The sequence below is a fragment of the Dendrobium catenatum genome, unplaced genomic scaffold (assembly GCF_001605985.2).
Source record: "Dendrobium catenatum unplaced genomic scaffold, ASM160598v2 fragScaff_scaffold_1570, whole genome shotgun sequence".
NCBI lineage: Eukaryota > Viridiplantae > Streptophyta > Magnoliopsida > Asparagales > Orchidaceae > Dendrobium > Dendrobium catenatum.
The window spans coordinates 742,630-748,362 of NW_021320032.1; positions in this window are offsets into that span (position 1 = coordinate 742,630).

Genomic DNA, 5,733 nt, shown 5'->3' on the forward strand with positions numbered 1-5,733 from the left:
TTACATCAATTATTACGTCCTCTGACCGGACGTAGAGCTACCTTCGGCCGCCAGTAACATGTCTCCACGTGTTCTTACTCTTTACCACGCGGCCCGACGACTTGACCCGTAGCGGAACCCGAAAGTTCGCGATTTTCTCGGTATTGATCAGTATTTGGTAGGTATTGCTTTCAGCCGGAACTACAACTCACGCAACCCTCACTTCTCCACTACGGCAGCTTCACAAGCAGCCATTTCCCAATCTCTGTCAACCAAGCAACGTCTCCTCCCAACGCCTCAAGTAGCTCTTCACGTTCGATCTTCCCTTGCGATCTCAGCCCTTATCCGACACTATACTGCAGCCTAAAGTCCATAAGCCTCCCTTCTGTTATCCTGTTCAAATCTCAAGGCGTAACTCCAGTCTAAGTTCCCTTCAACTAGCCTCCAACCTCTTCGTTCCACTGCTTCTCACCACCAATCTGGGTTTTGATCAGTATTTGGTAGGTATTGCTTTGCAAAAACGAAAAAAACCGCTCTGTGGAGACCAAAACCATGCATATACCTAGTTGTACCGAGTTTTTCTACAACTCGGTATTTGCTCAGGATTTGCTCGGTATTGCTAGAAAAAACTCGGTACTCGGTACTCGGTACTCGGTACAACTCAGTATTTGTTCAGGATTTGCTCGGTATTGCGGCGGCGGGCGCGAGGCTGGTGGTTCTTAGAAAAGGCGAAATGGAGCTATTTCTGCAATTCGGAACGGCGGCTTCAGACTTGATCATCTCTTAAATTTTAAAAAAATGCGCGTGCGAGAACCCAAAAAATAGCGGGTTGGGTCGACGACTTTTCTTGATGCTACGTGGCGCTAAAACATTGATGGCCGAACGTAGAGGAGCGTACGTTCACCGGACCAAATAAAAGTTCATTCTAATATAAGTCATTGACTAAATCTATCTAAAGGAAATGACATGTTTAAAAGGGCCCTAAACTTTTGATAATTAAGACTTCATACATGCAAAGATGGATCTTTTATTTTGTTGCAATGAATTAGAGCATATATAACTCCACGTCTCTTTTAAATTTGGAGTTTTTCACAAAGATTCACTTCACTATGATTTTTCTATCTCCTTCGTAAATCGAAAAAAGAAATGATTTTTTTTGCCGATTGGTTTTGTTGGATGCCTTGTAGATTGTTGGCAATGTTGTGGGGTGGTTGTTTTTTGTTTTTTTTCGGACTATGATGAGGCATGCTTCCTGCATGCCCCTTTGAAAGGCCATGGCTTGTTTTGGCAACCTTGGTTGTTCCTTCATCTATGTAATTATGGGTGTCTTTCGTATTTGGATCTTCTTGCTGATGTTTATTCTTTCTCCAATGGATGGTCCAAAAAGCTTGGCAATCGGGTGGCGTTCTTAGTCCGACACTTTGGACTACTTATGCTTTCCAATTTACTTTACATTTTGGAGTTTAATGTGGTTTTTTCAGCTTTGTATTTTTATTTCTTTAGCTTTTTTTTTACCTTTTGGTTGTATGTCCCTTTTCTTCTAAAATAAAATCTTTTTTTTTTTAAAAGGGGTAATTTTGTAAATTAAAAATAAGTGTATAAACATCATAAAAATGTAAAATCAAATGCATTACTATTTAAATGAGCATAGAAATAATATAAAATTCAAATTTGATTAGAAACTCAATACCAAACTTCAACTCAAACTTGACATAAACCTCAAGGATTTTTAAAATTTAAAAATTTCATAAATGATAAATAATTTTAAATGAATCTTGTTGCGGACTAGAATATATGCGGCGATAAAATTAGAAAGTTTTCGTCTCAGCTTTTCATGGATATCCAGCACACAAATAGAAGAGAAATAAAAAATATCATGATTTTTATGCAGAAAACCTTGAAAAGAGGAAAAACCACGTGGTCACGTCTAGTTGAAATAATTCCACTAGTATTTGCTTGAGATACAAGAGGTTGACTCGTTATTAGAATTTATGATAATAAGATTATAATGATTTACTTCCGGATTGAAGTCCAATTATAAAAATAAGTTGTGTATTCGAGTTGAATTCATAGTCACTTAGAATTTTAGCGTCACTTGGAAATCAGGCATAGTTTTGGCCTCACTGGAAAGTTGGGAAAATTTCGGCGTCACTTGAGAGTTGAGCATAATTTCGGCATCACTTGGGTAGAATTCTGGCGTCACTTTGGGTCAGGTATAATTCTAGTGGTGGTCGAGGAGTAGTTTCTTCCCTCCTATCATTCTCTTCTTATTCTCTTCTTCTTCTCTTTTTCTTCTTTCTTGGGTCCCCTCTCAAGAGAAATAAGGGGCTATTTGTAGTTTTTTGAGGATGGCGTGACCCGTAAATAGGAGAAAGAATAAGGGCAAAAGTGGAGTGGTTTGGATGGACGGCCGATATTGAATCCCTTGATTGTGAATCATTTTTCAGACATTTAAAGGTCCATTTGGTAATCCAAATTGTGGTTTGAACTTTCCAGCAACGCTTTGGGTCTTCGATTCGAACTCATTTGGGCTTAGATCGAGTTGAATTTGGTGTCATTGGGTTCATATTTCTGAGACACTCAGATTGACTGTAAGTTTATTGAAATTGGAGTTCAGGTGATCACGAATTTAATTTTTGAAATTTCCAACTTTTATTCTGCCTCAAGATTTGTGCCTGATCAAGTTAATTTTATGATGATATATTAATTGTCCCCTATTTTCAGATGTCGAAGCTCCAGAAGTCTGCCACTACCCCTTGTATTTTTTTTTTAATTTTTGGGTTTTTTTAAAAATTCTCAAAAAAGTATTTTCAGCCTAAAAAATTTGGAACAAATTTTAAAAATTCAAAAATATTCTAGAAACATAATTCCCTCTCATTTTCAAAATATTTCCCTCTCTTTTCATCCTATAAATACCCGCCTTGGGCTAAGAAAAATTTGCACCTTCTCCTTTTCTACCTCTGACATTTTTACAGTCGAGGCATTCCACTATTTTTTAGTATATGACTTTCCCTACTTAACTCAGCGCCCCTTTTCTTGTACAGAAGTTAGAAAATTTTCCTCTTTTTCCTTCTTTCTCCGCCATTTTTCTTCCTGCTCTAGAGGCTTTCCACTATCTTTCATAGGTGACTTTCCCCACTCAAATTTAGCGCTCCTCTTTAGTATAGAAGTTAAAATGGGTGATCACACATCCACAAGAATTCCTTCAGCTAAAGAAGATCGCCCTATTACCCGATCTGAGGGTTTAAAAAAGGCTCATAAGGTGGAGAAGACCGACGATGTTATCTCCACTATAGTTGGCGACTCTTTCATTTCTTTTAGGAAAAAATTCATTTTCTTAATGAACTTGTGATGAAAGTGCCGACAAGGTCCGATCACACTCGTTCTTCTCCTCCTGGATATGTAATAGTATATGAATTTAGTTTGCGAGTGGGGCTACGATTTTCACCATCTCCTGAGTTGATTGATATTTTGACGATCTATGGAGTGAGTTTGTCCCATCTTTTTTACAGGGTCATGTTGATCATTATGGGATTGATCGTGTTTTTTAGAGATTGTGGAGTGGTTTTATCTTTAGAATGCCTTTCTCGGATGGGGCATCTTATTAGTGATACGCAGGTTCATATCTCCTTTTGATTCAAGTGGCTGGATTTTTGTACTTGAGATCCATCAAAAGGTTGGATCAATGACTTCTTTTTTTGTGCAAAATGACTGGAATCTTCAAGAAAAATGGGAAAAGTTGAACGAGTTATCCATTCCCCTACATATTGGAGTAGAGGATCTATTGAAGATACTCAAACTTTCTAATATTAATGCCCTTCATTATGAGGTGCATTATTTGAGCCGACATATAGACGAAGAATACTTGTTTAAGATTGGACTATCTACTCAAGCATGAAGATCGTATGAAAAAATACAAAAGAAGTCCGTAAAAGTTCCAGAGACAGTTCCCCAAACTTCAAAAGTTCCTTCTAAACGACCAAGAAATGAGGGTGATCTACAGGCATAAAAAAAGAAGAAGATGGAGGAAATTTTGGCAGTCACTAGCAAAGGTCCCCGTATCTCTCCATTCAAGTCTTATATTTCAAAATATGTTTTAAAACATCAGTACATTGGCCATCGACAGGCTGAGGAGTTGGTGAGTTCACCATTTCTTCTTACCTTTTATATTTTTTTAAAGTATATGGCTCTTATAAAGTTTTATTTTTATTGCTTTAGTTGGAGCGGCACACGAATTTTAAGCTTGAAATGACTAAGACCTTGAATGACTAGAACAATGAATTTGTAAAGGTTAAATATCTTCAGGGAGAATACAAGAAGAAATATGATGGCAAAGTCAAGGAGATGTAGGCGGTAGAAGAGCAGTTAGCAGAGTGTAGAGTAGAGCTGACAAACATGATAACTTCAATATCTTCATAGAATCAACAGATGGATCGTTTACATATAGAGTTGGTGGATGCATATGCGACGATCAACCAATAAATAAAAGATCAGCAGATCCTATCAAACCGAGAATAAGAGGCTAAAGAGTATGTTTTAAGAGAAGGAAGCCCAGTAGTTACCGTCTACAATCATCGAAGAATTCAAGAAATCATTTTCCTTCAAGATAATTGTTGAAGATCACGTTCAGGAAGCTCATAATCATATCTATGACATGTAGGTGAAGGATTTAGAAGCAAAGTGTATAAAGGAGGGATTTATTAGAGGTTATATGAAGGGCATGTGTGTGGTGCAATGCAAGACAAAAGTGGATATCAAGGGGTTGACACTTAGCCAGGCTTCTAGTGACCCTTATTTAGACTGTGGTGGTGAAGAACTAGAGAGTGTGTTGCTGGTCTTTTCCCTCGAGGAGGAGGAGGATGATATTAAGATCCTGTAGGATTGCTTCGATAATATTTGTACCACTTTGTTTTCTTTCTAGTGAGAGTATATGTGTGTTTGGTGTTGATGCTTCCATATGATGTACTTGATGTTCAATGATATATTAAGAAATTTTTGGTGTTCCTCTTTTTTCTTTTTCTCATATACATATAAAATTGACTTGATTTTATTTAAATGAGAAATATTTTGGTGGTCTTTTTTAACTTGAGTGAATATGAGAGATATTCTCCTTAGATATCTTGACCTATCTAAGGTTGTTAATCAAAATATTTACTTTATGGTTTTTAACCTGTATGGAGGAGGTCATATGAAATTCCCCTAGGATTGATAATCCAGTGATTGAGATACAATGTAGATTGTGTATTTCTCAAATCATGGATAATGAGTTTGATGAGTTTTTTTACCCTTTATAAGAGAAGATAATATCACAATAAAGTGAACATCACATTACTGTATTATATAAGATAGTACTATAATTCCCTAGTATAACTTAGGAATATATGAAAGGTCAACATAATATTTCTCGATGGATACAAAGCATAACCACTTAGGGATATATGAAGGTCAGCAAAATAATACTCGACGGATATAAAGTGTAGTAATACAAACTATAGTAATATTATGAAGCTAGGCAACCTGTCAATACTAGCCTTATCATGAAGAACTTCAGCACATCAATCTTTGATATCAACATAACTTTGTGAGAGAGCATGTAGTGGCGGAGTTTTTGAATCACAAAATTAATGCTAGATAATGCTTCTCAATTGGTGAATAACGGATTTTTACTCTGATCAACCTCTAGCTGGTGTAGTAGAGTTCATTTCCTTGCCTTCTTTATTATGTTGGGCTAATAATACTCAATGGGACTCTTCT